Here is a 17,590-nt window from a genome sequence, read left to right on the forward strand (position 1 = left end):
TCATGGTCCCAGGGTCCTGGAATCGAGCCCCACATCGGGCTCTCTGCTCCGCGGGGAGCCTGCTTCCTCCTCTCTCTCTCTGCCTGCCTCTCTGCCTACTTGTGATTTCTATCTGTCAAATAAATAAAATCTAAAAAAAAAAAAAAAAAGAAGAAGAATAAAACAAAACAAAACAAAAAAAACCACACACATCAGTGCCGGAGCCATACCATGGACCAGTTATAGAAACATCTTTGAGGGGTGGGGCCCACATATTGTTTGTTTGTTTTTTTAAAGATATTTATTTATTAGAGAGAGATGGAGAGAGAAAGCATGAGCAGAGGATGGGGCAGAGGGAGAAGCAGGCTCCCAGCTGAACAGGGAGCCTGAGTGGGGCCTGATTTCAGGACCCTGGGATCATGATCCAAGCCAAAGGCAGAGGCTTAACCGACTGAGCCATCGAGGCATTCGTTCGTTTGTTTGTTTTAAAGCTCACACGGATGATTCTAATGTCACTCCAGGCATAAAAACCACTACTGGGCACTGTTGCCTCCTTTCTTTGAGAATGGTTAACTTAGTAGTTGATTTTATTTTATTTTTATTTGTTTTTTTAAAGATTTTATTTATTTATTTGACAGAGATCGACAGAGTCGGTTAAGCAGCTGCCTTCGGCTCAGGTCATGATCCCAGGGTCCTGGGATCGAGTCCCACATCGGGCTCCTTGCTCGGCAGGGAGCCTGCTTCTCCCTCTGCCTCTGCCTGCCTCTTTGTCTGCCTGTGCTCGCTCTCTCTCCCTCTGTCTCTGGCAAATAAATAAATAAAATCTTAAAAAAAAAAATTAAAACAAAACAAAAAGATTTGTACACTTAAAAAAGTGGAACAGGTCTTCAAAATTCTGGGGAAAAATGATTTCCAACCCAGAATTCTTTAACTCTTTATCATTCAAATGTAAGGTAGAATAAAAATTTGTCAGGGAGCCTGGATAGCTTAATGGATTAAGAGTTTGCCTTCAGTTCACATCATGATCCCAGAGTCCTGGGATTGAGCCCCACATGGGGCTTCCTGCTCAGTGGGGAGCCAGCTTTTCCTCCTCCCTCTGACCCTCCTGCGCAAAACCCCTACCCCGTGTTCTCTCTCCCTCTCTCAAATAAATAAATAAAATCTTTTAAAAAAGAGTGAAGAATTATCAGACCTGCAGGTCTTGAAAAATTTATCTGTCATATACCTTTCTCAGGAAGCTATATTAGAAGATGTACTCCACCAAAATGAGGAAATAAATGAGGGAGAAGAAAAAAGGAATTTGGAATGTAGGGGATCCTAAACAGGAAAGAAGCAAAGGGAAATCCATAAAATGATGAAGGGAGATTCTAGGATGAAATCAGTGCAACAAGCCTAGGCATAGCTGGGCGGGACTGGAAGACTAAGACAAATGATTTCAGAAGGTATGTCTTCCAGACAAAGAAGAAACTGATGGATTCTTTGATGAGCTTGAAGGCACTGAGGGAAGGTTTGTAATTCTGGTAAAATCTGGACATGAATTAGTCATCATTCACAGAAAATGAGGCATATTTCCTACTTTACTACATGGGTCATCTGTGAATAACCATAATAATAATAATGCAAATAAATGAGTGACCAATCAAAAATGACTACATATAGGGGTGCTGGGGTGGCTCAGTGGGTTAGCTCAGCTCAGGCCCCGTGCTGGGCCCAAACAAACAAATGAACAAAAACAGACTTTATATGCACTAAGAAGAGGAGAGATGAGGAGGGAAATGTGTGTGTGTGTGTGTGTGTGTGTATGTGTGTGTGCGCGCGCGCACGCTCAGGTAAGTGGGGAGAGAACAAAAAATATTTTCCATGCTAGGAAATCAATAGATATAATTTAAGTTGAAAACAACAAAAACAGTAGGAGTATGCTATTTAGAAATAAGTAGGTAAACACTAGAAGAAATAGCTAAAACAGCTGTAAACAATAGCACCCTAGGGAGTGGCAATCAGGAGGAACAACTCCCACTGCTGGGTGTGTGTGGGTGTGTGTGTGTATGAGAGAGAGAAAGGGAGGGATGGAGACCTGGCCTTTTAAAATGATGTAACCATAAAATTGTGATAAAAAAGTTTTTAGGGGCGCCTGGGTGGCTCAGTGGGTTAAAGCCTCTGCCTTCCGCTCAGGTCATGATCCCAGGGTCCTGGGATCGAGCCCCGCAGGGAGCCTGTTTCCTCCCCTCTCTCTCTCTGCCTGCCTCTCTGCCTACTTGTGATTTCTCTGTCAAATAAATAAAATCTTTAAAAAAAATTAAAAAGCTTTTAAAACCCTCTAAAATTCACACATAGTCATATTACAGTGAATTTTAAGAACAAATATAAAGAGAATCATCTGAAATGTTCTCATGAAAAAAGCAGGTCACTTACAAAGGAACAAGAATCAGACCAACATCAATTATCAAAGGCTCTACTTTTTGCAGGAAGAAAATACTGTAATTTTTCACTGTGTTGAAGGAAAAGAACTTTGACTTAAGAATTTTAACACACCGGTGAAGTCAAGATATTCTCAGGCATAAAAGCCTCAGAAAATTCATCCCGTAAAGCCCCCTTTTGAAAACTCTTGGAGAAAAGTTCTTCAGCAAAGGAAGAGTGGATAACTTAGTAAAATACATTAACGTTCAAAGGCAACAACCAAGGCCTGTATCTGTAATTATCCAGAACTAAAACTAGAAGATATTGAAAGAAGTGGGAGGGGGAGGATTGAGGGAAGTGAGCATGTGCTGAAATACGCTATTTCGGTGTTTAAGTTTATGGTAAAAATAACCATGAATGTGGGCTTAATAAAAGACTCTATCCTGACTCCCCATCTGCTAATCTTGTTTGTATTATCAGACTGAAAGCTCTTATTTGACCCCTTTAACATGAATTCCTAAATGATTTAATGACATCCCACCATACACACACACTCAAAACCACTAAGTAATTAGAAAACCCTAACAGCGCTAACATTTCTCGACCTTTCCATCCCAAGAGACTCTGGTGCAGGAGGAGCAACTTCGACCTCGCATCCCTAGTTGTGACCTGTTACCTACCTAGGTCCGGAGCCCGGAGCCTACTCTCAGCCATAGAACTCTGCAGCTCAGAGAATTTGCCGTCGCCTAAGAAAGGACAAAACAGCAGCAGAACCACCTTCATTAGCCTTCGACCTTCTATCATCCCCCCTCCCCCCCGCCTTCCAATTACCGCACAATCTCCGGAGCGGCTCCCGGGTACAGCAAGCCTCAAATCCATCCCAATCCACATCCCATCACACCTCCCGCACCCCCTTCAAGGCTCTGGTCCCTCAGTCCCACCGGCCCCTCTAGGACTGCGCTCTCAACTCCCACGGCCTCTTGGCCACCCTTGGTACGTTTCAATTCCTCCCTCCGGGTTCTTGTCCCCTCAGTCCCTCCGCCCCCTCGAGTCCTCTGCCTCCTCAACTCCTGGGAGCTCTTTCCGTCCCTCCACCCTCCTCAGCTTCTGCACCTATCCGCTCCCCAATGCCTGTGCACCTTCCCCATTCCTTATCCTCTCTACAATCTCACGACCCCTTCCGCCAACCTTCTTACCCCATCTTCCCCTTCCCGGCATCCGTACCCTTTCCTGGCTCCCTCAAATTCTTGGCTCCTTCTCGGCCTCCGTACTCCTTCCTCAAGGCCTCCGCGTTATATTCGCGGGCTCCATGAGCGATTTCAGACGTCCGAGGGCCGACGGCAACTCCACGAGTACATTATCAGTCTCTAGGCGCCCTCGGTCGCGGCTTCGGTTTAAATTTCCTGTCGGCCCCGCCCCCTAAAATAGCGTAATAGCTGTGAGGGGCTGCCCTACGGTGGCCCTGCGAGGTCAATATTAACTCGGCAAATGCTCCCTTTCCCCCTTCCTTTTCAGTTCCGCTTTCTCCACCGTCTCTTCATTTCTTGATTTGCCATTGGGTGGAGGAGATACCCTGCGCCTTAAAAGACGGGAAGCTGGGGGCTAGTGGTAGCCAGTCTTCGTGATTCTTCACACTAAGCTGGTTGGAAATTCTTGGGAGTTAGATAATAAATAACAAGACAAGGGGCGCCTGGGTGGCTCAGTGGGTTAAGCCGCTGCCTTCGGCTCAAGTCAAGATCTCGGGGTGCTGGGATCGAGTCCCGCATCGGGCTCTCTGCTCCCCAGGGATCCTGCTTCCTCCTCTCTCTGCCTGCCTCTCTGCCTACTTGTGATCTCTCTCTGTCAAATAAATAAGTGAATAAAATCTTTAAAAAAAATAACAAGACAAGCCTAGCACTTACAGAACATTGACAATTTACAAAAGAACAACAACCCATGAACACTTCATTTCATCTTCACATCTTTGTTTCACTCCCTTTTCTCCACTTACCTACCTCCAAAAAAAATTCTCAAAAGAGGTGTCTCCATTCTTCACTTCTTATTCCCAACTCACGTAATTAGACTTTGATCCTCACCTATCCACTAAAACTATACTTGTCCAGGTCAGCTATCACTTCCATTTTCCCAAATCCTATGGTCACTTTGCTATACTCATCCTATCTGACTTTTAGAACCCTGAAACAGACTATTCTCTCCTTCTTGAGCCAATTTCTTCATTTTGCTTCTATTTCTACCAGTTTTCATCTTCCCTCAATGATTCTTCAATTTCCTTTGCTGAATCCAAAGGCATTGTCCCACCTATAAATGTTGCAGCATACTAAGGCTTTAGACCTTAGCCCTCTTCTCTTCCATATTAACACTTTCTCCCTAGAAAATCTCATTCAACTCCATGGCTTTACAATTGGCTCTATGCTAATGCCTGCAGTATTTCTATCTCTACCTCTGACCTCTCCTTTGATCTCCAGACTTATATATATCCAAGTGGCTACTGAACATTTCTACTTGGATGTCCAATGGAAAACCTCAGGCTTAATATGTTCGAAAAAGAACATTTGCTTCACCCACACACCCCTCAAAAAACCCACCTATTCTCCATCTCAGTACATGTCATACAATCCACTCAGTTGCTCAAGACAAAAACCTAGACATTATTTCAGTATTTGCCCTTATCCCCACCCCTACTCCAAAAACAAATTCTGCCAACTCCAAAGTACATCTTGAATCAGACCACTGCTATCATCTTAGTTCAAGCCACCAGACCTTCTTGCCCAAAGCACTGTGTTAATTTCTAACACAATTTCTAACACTTGTTATTTTTTTTATTTTAAGATTTTATTTATTTATTTGACAGAGAGAGAGAGAGCGAGCACAAGTGGGGGGAGTGGAAGAGGGAGAAGCACGCCTCCCGCAGAGCAGAGACCACGATGTGGGGCTTGATCCCAGGACCTGAAGGCAGACACTTAACGACTGAGCCTCCCAGGCACCCCTCTTTTTTTTTTAATTAAGTAAACTCTACCCCTAATGTGGGTCTTGAACTCATGACCCTGAGATCAAGAGCTGCATGCACTACTACTGACTAAGACAGCATATACATACCAGCCCTGATGAACTAAAGCTTGACCATGTGACTTGCTTTAGCTGATGTAAAAAGAAAAAAAATTCACATCACTTCCAAGCACAAGTTTTAAGAGACAGGATCATTTACCAAGTTCTTTCCCCCCATTACAATGACTAGCAATGTCCTAGCTAGAGGAAGACTTGACAGCTTGGGTTCCTCAGTCAAGATGACATAGAACTGGGGCGCCTGGGTAGCTCAGTGGGTCAAAGCCTCTGTCTTCAGCTCAGGTCATGATCCCAGGTTCTGATTCCAGCTCCTGGGATCGAGCCCAGAATCGGGCTCTCTGCTCAACAGGGAGCCTGCTTCCCCTACCCGCCTCTGCATGTCTTTCTGCCTACTTGTGATCTCTGTCAAATAAATAAATAAAATCTTAAAAAAAAAAAAAAGATGACATAGAACAGGACCATGGGCAACCCCAAATGGATTTGTAGCATAAGTAAGAAATAAATTTGTTATTTTAAGCTACTGAGATTTGGGTATCATTTTTTACATCATAATCTAGTTTAAGGTTCCCAAAGTATAGCTCATCCCTTTCAAAAGGCTCTAGGAAGTCAAAACTATTTTTATAATAACACAAAAGACATTATTTTCCATTATTTGTTCTCATTCTCTCATGAATAGTTTAGTGGAGTATGCAGAAGCAAAAATAAGAATCCAACACTCTTTTGTCAAACCAGTTATTAAAAAGATTTGGAGGGGTGTCTGGGTGCTCAGGCGTTAAGCGTCTGCCTTCTGCTCAGGTCATGATCCCAGGGGCCTGGGATGGAGACCCACAGGGGGCTCCCTGCTCAGCCAGGGGCCTGCTTCTCCTTCTCCCACTCCCCCTGTTGGTGTTCCCTTTCTCACTATGTTTCTCTCTGTCAAATAAAATCTTGAGGGGAAAAAAAAAAGATTTGAAGAAATGTAAAACAATGTCATTCTTTTGATTGTTTTTGTCTTGGAAAATACATTTTTTAAAGTTTTATTTATTCATTTGAGAGAGAGAGCATGTGTGTGGTGGGGAGCTGAGGGAGAGTGAGAGGAGCAGACTCCCTGCTGAGCCGGGAGCCAGACTCAGGGCTCCATCCCACTACCCTGAGACCATGACCTGAACTGAAACCAAGAGTCAGATGCTTAACTGACTGAGCCACCCAGGCACCCCAGAAAATGTATTTTCATTAAAAATTCATTATTTATAAGTCAATCGGAGAAAGACAACTATCATATGATCTCCCTGATATGAGGAAGTGGAGATGCAACATGGGGGGTTAAGGGGGTAGGAGAATAAATGAAACAAGATGGGATTGGGAGGGAGACAAACCATAAGTGACTCTTAATCTCACAATACAAACTGAGGGTTGCTGGGGGGAGGGACTTGGGTGAGGGGGGTGGGGTTATGGACAGTGGGGAGGGTATGTGCTATGGTGAGTGCTGTGAAGTGTGTAAACTTGGCGATTCACAGACCTGTACCCCTGGGGATAAAAATATATTATATGTTTATAAAAAATAAAAAATAATATAGTCTATAAAAATTCATTATTTACATTAATAGATAGTGGGCTTATTTTTAAACAAACAAGATACAGTTTTTTAAAGATTCTATTTATTTATTTATTTATTTGACAGAGAGAAGGAATACAGCAGGGGGGGTGGGAGAGGGAGAAACAGGCTTCCCGCTGAGCAGGGAGCCTGATGCGGGCTTGATCGCAGGACTCCGAGATCATGACCTGAGCCGAAGGCAGAGGCTTAACAACTGAGTCACCCAGGTGCCCCAACAAGAGTACAAGTGGTTGCGCTCGTGCATCCGTGCAAGTGGTTAGGGGCAGGAAGAGGGATAAATCTTCAAGCAGACTCCCTGGGAGAAAGGAGCCATATTTGGGGCTTGATCTCAGGACCCTGAGATCATGGCCTCAACTGAAACCAGCACTTGGATGCCCAACTGACAGAGCCACCCAGGTGCCCCTATGAACAATATTTTTAAGCTTTAATTTCTAATATGGTAAATATCACATATTTTCTTTTCTAAATATATATACAAACATAAAAAAATACATTTACTTTTATAAATTTAAATTAAAAAATACCCGCATTTGTGGTGTCTGTCTCAATTGGATGGGGGTCCCCAAATGTGGGGCCACTCAATCTGATGGAAGCCAGTGGCGCAGGCAGTGAAAGGATTCACTGGAGGCAGAACAAGGGAGATAGAAATTTACCAAAATACACTGCAAGGGAGCAGCAGGCAGGGCCACAAAGGAGAGATGTCCGGCCCCAAGGCAATGGGTGGGGGCTGTTTTTCAAGGACAGTGAGGAGGTATGGGAACATATGGAATAGTCCCTTTTTTTGGTACCTGTGCCTGGGTCTAAGTAGCCCGTTGGTTGGTTAGGGCCTATGGATAGTTTGAGATGGGTCACCTGATGGGCGTGTCTGTATCTAGCCGGAGGGCTGGGGTCTCTGTGGGCCTTTCTACCTTACTCAGGTTTCCACTGTTCAAACCTGTTGCCTAAAAGCAGCCGCTAAAACGTTGTGGTAGCCAGTCTCCCAAGATGGCCTGCAGGGACGTATGTCTCCTGGCAATCGTGACCACATCAAATAGGGCTAGGAACCAACAGAATATTCAGGAAAGAGCAATGTGCCGTGCCAGTTCTGAGTCTGGGTCGTAAAACATTTCAGCATATGCATTGCTGTTTCTTGGACCACCTGCTGTGGGGGAAGGGAGCAATCATGACATGAGGAGGTTCGAGTATGCCTATGGAGATGCTCTCATGGAGACCGAGAGAAATGAAGTCTTCCTGCTAAGAGTCAGCAACAACGTAACCGCTAATGTGACTGAACCATCTTGCAAGGAGATAGTTCAGACCTCGCTGAGCTTTCTGAAGACTGCAACCTCACAAGCGATCCCAAGACAGGAAAGCCCAAGCAAGCCGCTCCCAAATTCCAGGCCCATAGAAATCCAGTGAAAATCGGTGGTTGCTGGTTAAATCATTACATTTTGGGGCAAGACAGCGACAGATAACTGACAGACACATCAATTATTTAAAAAAAGCTGTTTGGGCTCCTCCATTATGGATCAAATTCCCCTCCCTTTCAAAACCATCCAGTGGCTTTCCTTGTTAGCTCCTCTGACCATACTTCCCTGTAACTTGAATGAGCCCAACATGGGCGTTTATACCAACAGCTCCATTTCCCAACTCTTCTCTCTTCTTTTAGGCATCAGATCAAATCTCATCTATTTTCAGATAGGACTTTGGAGACCACCCATCCTAACACCAGCTCGCCCATTTCTTATTTTCTTCACAGCACTTAACCACCATCAGAAACTTTCTTATTTGTGTACTGGTCTATATTTGTCTATGTTTCCCCAGCTAGAATGCAAGCCCATAAGAAGGACCTTTTCTTTTCACTTACTGCTACATCCCCAAAGTAAAGAACCCAGCGGGTGCTTACTAAATATTTATTAAATGACCAGATAGATCCCTGAATCTCTCAGATCTTCATTTTTTTCATTTGTAAAATGAAGATAATATTATCTACCAGAAAGTGAGGTTTTAAATATTCAACATGTGTTAAGCACAGTTAGTGACTAGAAAAATGTACCTTTTACTACTGGGCAGAAAATGTTTTGAGATAGTAATTCAAAATTTTCTTTCTTACCATTTTTCTCCATTCCTGAGGGGAAGTGCTTAAACTTAAAAAAAAAAAAAAAAATCAGCTCCTATCATAGAACAAGGACTGATTTCCCAATATCTAAAAACAAAACAAAACAAAAAACCCTGTACAAATAGATACAGAAAAGAATAACCCAGTTGAAAATGGGTAAGAGAATATTCATGGAAAAAGAAATACAAAGAGCATTCAAATAGACTCAACCTCACTTAAAATAAGAGAAATGCAAATTAAACCTACTCGGAAATGCCGCTTTTCATTTAACAGACTGGCAAAGATCAATTTCGCTAGACAGTGCCAAATCACCTTACATCGGGGTTGTAACAGCCTCCTATGTAAGGCAATTTGGCATTATCTAGCAAAATTACAAATGTATGTATCTTTCCACCCAGCAATCTCATTTCTAGGAGTGACTCTACAAAAGTGACTCTACAGATACGCTCACATATATGTGCTAGGATTTATGCAACATCTACTGCAGCACTGCAGTATCTACCAGCTGTATGGTGTTTACTAGAGAAATACTTAAAAAATAATGACACAGGGGCATCTGGGTGGCTCAGTTGGTTGGGTGACGGCCTTCGGCTCAGGTCATGATCCCAGAGTCCCAGAATCGAGTCCGGCATTGGGCTCCCTGCTCCATGGGGAGTCTGCTTCTCCCTCTGACCTTCTCCCCCCTCGTGCTCTCTCTCACTGTCTCTCTCTCAAATAAATAAAATCTTTAAAAATACAGAAAAGGGATGCAGATATATATACATATATATTTAATTTATTTAATAAATACCAATGTAGCGCTTCTTTATGATATTCAGAATGTTTTTTGGGGGAAAGATTTTATTTATTTGTGAGAGATAGAGTGAGCAAGAGAGAGAGAGAGAGAGAGAGAGAACACAATCAGGGAGGAGCAGAGGGAGAGGAAGAAGCAGACTCCCTGCTGAGCAGGGAGCCTGCCCTGGGGCTCAATCCTGGGACTCCAGGATCATAATGGGAGCTGAAGGCAGATGCTTAACCAACTGAGCCACCCAGGTGCCCCTCAAAGTGCTCTAAAAATTGTAATTAATTTCATCCTCATAAAACCCCTGTGAGGTGGGTAGTTAGTTACGCCCATTTTGCACATGGGGACACTGAGATTATAACTTACTTGCAGTCACACAGCCAGAAAGTGTTAGTGCTGGTATGGGAACCCAGGCAGTCTGAATTCAGACACCATGCTCTTAACGCTGCTCTGTGGGTAACACAGTCAAAGAAAACCAATACAGCAATATTAAAATCTGACAAAATTGATTTTTTTGGAAGATTTTATTTATTTGACAGAGAGAGACACAGTGAGAGAGAGGCACAAGCAGGTGGAGTGGGAGAGGGAGAAGCAGGCTTCCCATCAAGCAGAGTGCCTGATGCGGGGTTTGATCCCAGGACTCTGGAATCATGACCTGAGCCGAAGGCAGACACCTAATGACTGAGTCACCCAGGCACCCTTGAAAAAATTGATTTTAAGAGGTAAAGAATTGTTAGGGATATAGGTGTCACTGCTTGATGATAATTCACCAGGAACTAAGTAACCTAGTATTGTATGAACCTAACAACATAACCTTCAAATATTTAAGGCGAAAAAAAATATTTAAGGCAGAAATACAAGGGAAGGGGCACCTGGCTGGCTATGTTTGTAGAGCATGTGTATTCATTTAAGGTCATATATTTCCCTCTATTTACTTTAGCTGAATTTTATTTTATTTTTTTTAAGATTTTATTTATTTTTCAGAGAGAGAGAGGGAGAGAGAGCAAGCACAGGCAGACAGAATGGCAGGCAGAAGCAGAGGGAGAGGCAGGCTCCCTGCCGAGCAAGGAGCCCGATGTGGGACTTGATCCCAGGAAGCCGGGATCATGACCTGAGCCAAAGGCAGCTGCCCAACCAACTGAGCCACCCAGGCGTCCCTGAATTTTATTTTTTTTTAATTTTTTTTTTTAAGATTGTATTTATTTATGTGACAGATATCACAAGTAGGCAGAGAGACAGGCAGAGAGAGAGGAAGGGAAGCAAGCTCCATGCTGAGCAGAGAGCCCCGCTGAGCTGAGAAGTGGGGCTTGATCCCAGGACCCTGGGATCATGACCGAGCTGAAGGCAGAGGCTTTAACCCACTGAGACACCCAGGCACCCCACTTTAGCTGAATTTTATAGCATGCGAACATGAATGGGGGAAAAACAGAGGACAAGTAGACTCCTAACTGAGCACAGGGCCCAGCGTGGAGCTTGATTTTACAACCCTGAGATCATCATCTGAACCAAAACCCAGAGTTGGATGCTTAACTGACTGAGCCACCCAGGCACCCCTCTTCAACCTTTTTTTTTTTTGTAAATTGCTTTATTGCTAAAAAATGCTAACCATCATTATTCACTTTTTAATCTCCCCTTTTATAATTATCTTTTTATATGTCTTATGATGGACATACTAATTTGTTATAGTGATTCATAAACAAATACATACATATATCAGACATGCCTAGTGAAATATTTTTCCTGCTAAGAGTATGTGGCAAAAATATGTTTGATGCTGGGTTCCTAGGTGGCACAGTCAGTTAAGTGGTGGATTGTTTATCAGGATGGTTTCAGATCAGGTCATGATCTCAGGGTCATGAGATTGAGCCCTGCATCAGGCTCTGCACTCTGGGGAGTGGGCTGGAGATTCTCTCTCTCTCTCTACCCCTCCCCACCGCTCATACTCTCTCTCTAAAATAAATAAATAAATAAATTTTTAAAAATTTTTAATTTAAAGATTTTATTTATTTATTTGACAGAGATCACAAGTAGGCATAGAGGCAGGCAGAGAGAGAGAGAGAGGAGGAAGCAGGTTCCCTGCAGAGCAGAGAGCCCGATGCAGGGCTCGATCCCAGGACCCCGAGATCATGACCTGAGCTGAAGGCAGAGGCTTAAACCACTGAGCCACCCAGGCGCCCCTAAAATAAATAAATAAATCTTAAAAAATATATATATATATATGTTTGATGCTTACTGGCCTAGAGAAACTTTCCCACAAGTATATAAAGAGACATAAAGGGGTGCCTTGGTGGCTCAGTGAGTTAAGCCTCTGCTTTCCACTCAGGTCGTGATCTCAGGGTCCTGGGATCGAGTCCCGCATCACATTGGGTTCTCTGCTCAGCAGGGAGCCTGTTTCCTCCTTTCTCTCTGCCTGCCTCTCTGCCTACTTGTGATCTCTGTCTGTCAAATAAATAAATAAAAAATCTTTAAAAAAAAAAAAAATAAAGAGACATAAATAAGAATGTGAATTGAGGTCTCCTGGGTGGCTCAGTCGGTTAAGCGTCTGCCTTTGGCTCAGGTCATGACCCCAGGGTCCTGGGATCGAGCCCCACATCAGGCTCTCTGCTCAGTGGGGGCCTGCTTCTTCCTCTCCCACTTCTGGTGCTTGTGCTCCCTCTCTCGCCCTCTCTCTGTCAAATAAAACCTTAAAAAAAAAAAAAAAAGAATGTGAATTGAAGCAGTATTTGGGAAACTGGAAAGTAAATGACTACCAACAAAGGAATGGATCAACTAGGATATGCAAAGAGTGGTTTAAATGAATGAATAAGGGGTGCCTGGGTGGCTCAGTGGGTTAAAGCTTCTCCCTTCGGCTCAGGTCATGATCTCAGGATCCTGGGATCGAGCCCCGCACCAGGCTCTCTGCTCAGTGGGGAGCCTGCTTCCCCTTTCTCTGTTTGCCTCTCTGCCTACTTGTGATCTCTGTCAAATGAATAAATAAAATCTTTAAAAAAATAAATGAATGGATAAAAGCTACATGTATTAACATGGGTAAGTATTTTAAACAATTTTATGTGAAAAAAAGCACACTGCAGGATGAAAAGTCCCACATGCAAAAATAATGTGACATGTTGTCTACAGATACATATATATGTTTGGGTAAATACACAAACATGTTGTATTATATATTATGTTTCAAACATTCCGGAGGAGGATAAACACCAAATTCAGAAATAGTGTTTACCTCTGGGGAGGAAGGGAAGAAAATGAGATTGGAGAAAGTATGCAAGTAGGTTTTATTTCTGAAAAGGAAAAAAAAAGATGTAAGGTAAATAAATAGCTCATAATTTTATTATTTTATTTTATTATTTTTTTAAAGATTTTATTTATTTATTTGACAAAGAGAGATCACAAGTAGGCAGAGAGGCAGGCAGAGAGAGAGAGAGGAGGAAGCAGGCTCCCTGCCGAGCAGAGAGCCCGATGTGGGACTCGATCCCAGGACCCTAAGATCATGACCTGAGCTGAAGGCAGCGGCTTAACCCAGTGAGCCACCCAGGCGCCCCTTTATTTTTTTTTTTTTAAGATTTTATTTGAGAGAGAGAGAGAGAAAGCAAGGGAGCATGAGCAGGGGTGGGGCAGAAGGAGAAAGACCCCCCACTGAATGCAGAGCCTGATGCAGGGTTTAATCCCAGCACCCTGAACCAAATCAAGAGTCAGATGCCTAACTGACTGAGGCAGCCAGACGCCCCGCTGATAATTTTAAATCAAGATGTACTGACACTAGTCTCCCTGGGTTCTCCTCCTCAGTGTCAACCATCCTCTTACTCCTTGTCTGTGATTGCAGAGGTATTTTATGCACATACAAGGACACGAATGTATATATATATTCCCCCACTCCATGTTCTTTTCAAACACAATTGGTAGCAAACATTACATACTGTTCTGAGCCTCACTTTTTTCTTTAACAATGTAGCTTGAGTTTTGCTACCTGTCAGTACATTAAGAGCTTCTTCCATTTTTACAGCTGTCCAGTACTCCTTTTTGTGACTTTTTTCTTTTTAAAGATTTTATTTATTTATTTGTCAGAGATAGAGAGAGAGAGAGAGAGAACACAAGCAGGCAGTGTGGCAGGTAGAGGCAGAGAGAGAGCAGGCTCCCCACTGAGCAAGGAGCCCAATGCGAGACTCAATCCCAGGACTCTGGGATCATGACCTGAGCCAAAGGCAGCGGCTTAACCAACTGAGCCACCCAGGCATCCTTTTTGTGACTTTTTTGAGCCCATCTCCCAGGGACAGAATGGAGACTATTTCTGTCCTTTCACTACAATAAGCATCACTGTAATGAATGTCCTTATAAATAGGTCATTCTGCACACATGTATGTATTATAATAAATTCCCAGAAGTAGAAATGCTGGGTCTTTTCAAATTGTCCTCCAATTAGATTGTACTGATCTACTTCCTGCTCTCACATTTTCCAGTGCCTGCAACTCAATCACAGATCAAGACAGCATATTATCAGCCTTTTTTTTTTTTTTTTTTTTTACAGATTTTATTTATTTAGTTATTTGACAGAGAGAGACAGTGAGTGACGGGACACAAGTGGGGGGACCTGGAGAGGGAGAAGCAGGCTCCCTGCTCAGCAGGGAGCCCAAAGTGGGGCTCGATCCCAGGATGTTGGGATCATGACTTGAGTAGAAATGAACCTCCCAGGTGCCTTTTAAAAAAAAAAAATGCTTTTTTTTTTCTTTAAAAAAAAAACCTATTTTTGGGCGCCTGGGTGGCTCAGTAGGTTAAAGCCGCTGCCTTCGGCTCAGGTCATGATCCCAGGGTCCTGGGATCGAGCCCCACATCGGGCTCTCTGCTCAGCGGGGAGCCTGCTTCCTCCTCTCTCTCTGCCTGCCTCTCTGCCTACTTGTGATCTCTGTCTGTCAGATAAATAAATAAAATCTTTAAAAAAAAAAAAAAAAAACCTATTTTTTAATTTGAGAGCGAGAGAGGGAGCAAGCAAGAGAGAGCACAAACTGGGTGAAGGGCAGAGGGAGAAGACTCCCCACTGAGCAGGGAGCCTGATGTGGGACTTAATGCCGGGACTCCAGGATCATGATCTCAGTCAAAGGCAGATGCATGACAGACTAAGTTACCCAGGTACCTTATTATCGGCCTTTTTGATCTGAGAAGTAAACACTGTAGCTCATTCCAAGTTTAATTTGCATATTTAAAAAACTATAGGTCAGCATCTTTTTATAGATTAAAAAATAATTTTGATTTTTTTTCTGTAAGCTTTCTGTCACCTTTCCAGTTTTATGATTTTTTTCTTAACCACAAGCAATTACTTTTGTAATAAAATAGCCAATGAGGATTTCTTTTTTAACTTTTTTTAAGATTTTATTTTTTGATTTGACAGAGAGAGAGAGAAGGAACACAAGCAAGGGGAGTGGGAGAGGGAGAAACAGGCTTCCTGCCCAGCAGGGAACCCAACTTGGGGCTCAATCTTAGGACCCGAGGATCATGATGTGAGCCGAGGGCAGAGCCACTCAGGTGCCCCAATAAATAACTCTTTAAAAAAAATCCTCGGGATGCCTGGGTGGCTCAGTCGTTAAGTGTCTGCCTTTGGCTCAGGTCATGATCCCAGGATTCTGGGATCGAGCCTCGCATTGGGCTCCCTGCTCCACAGGAGGCCTGATTCTCCCTCTCCTGCTCTTGCTGTCTCTTTCTATCAAATAAAAAAAATATATCCTTACAGATTTATTTATTTGAGAGAGAGAGAGAGAGAGAATGTGCAGGAGGGCCAGAAGGAGAGGGAGAGAGAAACTGAAGCAGGCTGGGTGCCCAGCGCACAGCCCAGTGTGGAGCTGGATGTCAGGACCCTGAGGTGACAACGGACGCCGAAACCAGGAGTCTAACCCACTGCGCCACCCGGGCACCCTCAAGTATCTTTTTTAACACAGAGTCTGAAGAGCCTTCACTCAGTTTTGTGAGATGTTCCTAAGGCCTTCAAAAATCTTTGTGCATGGGGCACCTGGGTGGCCCAGTCATTAAGCATCTGCCTTCTGCTCAAGTCATGATCCCAGGATCTTGGGATTGAACCCTGCTCTGCAGAAAGTCTGTTCTCTCTCTCCCACTCCCCCTGCTTGTGTTCCCTCTCTCGCTGTTTCTCTCCATCAAACAAATAAAATCTTAAAAAAAAAAAAAAAACCTTTGTGCATAGTACCAATACCGATTTCCTAATTTTGATACTGTACTATAGTTATATAGATAGTACCACTGGAGGAAACCGGGTGAAGATGCACAGGTTTCTATGGACTATTTTTGCAATTTCCCATGAGCCATAATTCTTTCAAAATAAAAATTAAAAGCTAACAAAATTTCATGGTACTTTTCTGGTTGCGGGGGCTCTGTACTGACCTCAAACTATGACCGTTGAGTCATAATGGCTCCCAACTTTTGTCAACTGACAATCCCCACTGGACAACCACCATTGGACAAAGCTCCATTAAAACATTTACCTCACTATCTTGTCATTAAACACTGCCTGTTCCCACCAGACTGATGAAGTCCCTTTGAGGGCAGAGATTCTGTGATATTTCTATCTTTGTATTTTCAGAGCCTAGGAGCTACATACACCATGCTGTAGGTACTCAAATATTTAGTGAATGAAAGAGTCAGGTCAGTGACCTACCAGCCTCTCTGTAGTTCAGGAAAAGCCAACCTAAGTTCTTGGGTAATTCATTTTGGCCAGGAGCCAGGTGCTTCCGAGTCAGCTGAGGCTTGTGCAGAGGCCTCTGGTTAGGCTTCCTGTAGCTGTAGGACTTGTGCCTCGGTTTCCTTCCCTTTAATACAAGAATCTCCTCACAGAGTTGTTGCGGGGATTACAAGCAGTAATGCATCAAAAGCTCTTAACTTAGCACAGAGCCCGGCAAAGAGTAGAGAAGGCTCCTCAGAAACAGACAAGCGTTTTAAGTGTTGAATGAATGAGTGAAAAATGACTTGAGGTTACCTGATCATTTATTGAGCACCTACTATGTCCGATACTACTTGCTAAATGCACAGAAGCAACCGCAGCACATTGCAGATGTCTTAACACAGGCTGCAGGGAACCGGGGAAGGTTCTCTGGAGCTTGAGTTTTGAAACGGACGGAGCTTGGAAAGGCGAATGTGGTGCTCGTTGATAGAGACGGTGGGCATCCGGGACAGTCAGCCGGTTCCCTCTGGAAAGCCGTGTGGGAGAGGGCGACTTAGTACCTGTCCCACCAGGGCGCGGGGAAGGGCAATTCCGCGAGGTGGGACGAAGTGCCGGAATCTAAGCTGAGTTCCAATCCTGTTTAGTTAGTAACTGCGTGACTTGCGCCAAGTTACCGAACCTCTCTGAACCAACTGTAAAAAAGAGTCTGTTAAGAATACTCACCTGCCGGGCGCCTGGGTGGCTCAGTGGGTTAGGCCGCTGCCTTCGGCTCAGGTCATGATCTCAGAGTCCTGGGATCGAGTCCCGCATCGGGCTCTCTGCTCGGCGGAGAGCCTGCTTCCCTCTCTCTCTCTCTGCCTGCCTCTCCATCTACTTGTGATTTCTCTCTGTCAAATAAATAAATAAAATCTTTAAAAAAAAAAAAAAAAAAAAAAAGAATACTCACCTGCCAGCGTTCCTGAGAGATGACGTAACCGCGCGCACGCCAGCAGGCTCTCTATAGAAGGTGCAAAATGCCCA

At 43.8% G+C, this 17,590-nt stretch overlaps 1 long non-coding RNA gene across 3 annotated transcripts; it reads right to left on the reverse strand.

Annotated features, from left to right (window-relative positions):
• Positions 1 to 3,055: 3,055 nt before the first annotated feature.
• On the reverse strand, positions 3,056 to 17,564 carry LOC131816037 (uncharacterized). 3 transcript variants are annotated; one of them, XR_009347919.1, is made up of 5 exons: positions 17,517 to 17,564; positions 10,279 to 10,362; positions 9,126 to 9,159; positions 3,601 to 3,795; positions 3,056 to 3,122 (listed from the first exon to the last, which is right to left on the reverse strand). It is a non-coding gene; the product is annotated as an uncharacterized LOC131816037 (long non-coding RNA). The 3 variants fall into 3 exon arrangements; XR_009347920.1 differs by lacking the exon at positions 9,126 to 9,159; XR_009347921.1 differs by lacking the exons at positions 9,126 to 9,159; positions 10,279 to 10,362 and having other exon boundaries at positions 17,517 to 17,561.
• Between the last annotated feature and the right edge of the window lie 26 nt (positions 17,565 to 17,590).

This window comes from Mustela lutreola, chromosome 15 (genome assembly GCF_030435805.1).
Source record: "Mustela lutreola isolate mMusLut2 chromosome 15, mMusLut2.pri, whole genome shotgun sequence".
In the NCBI taxonomy this organism is placed as follows: Eukaryota; Metazoa; Chordata; class Mammalia; order Carnivora; family Mustelidae; genus Mustela; species Mustela lutreola.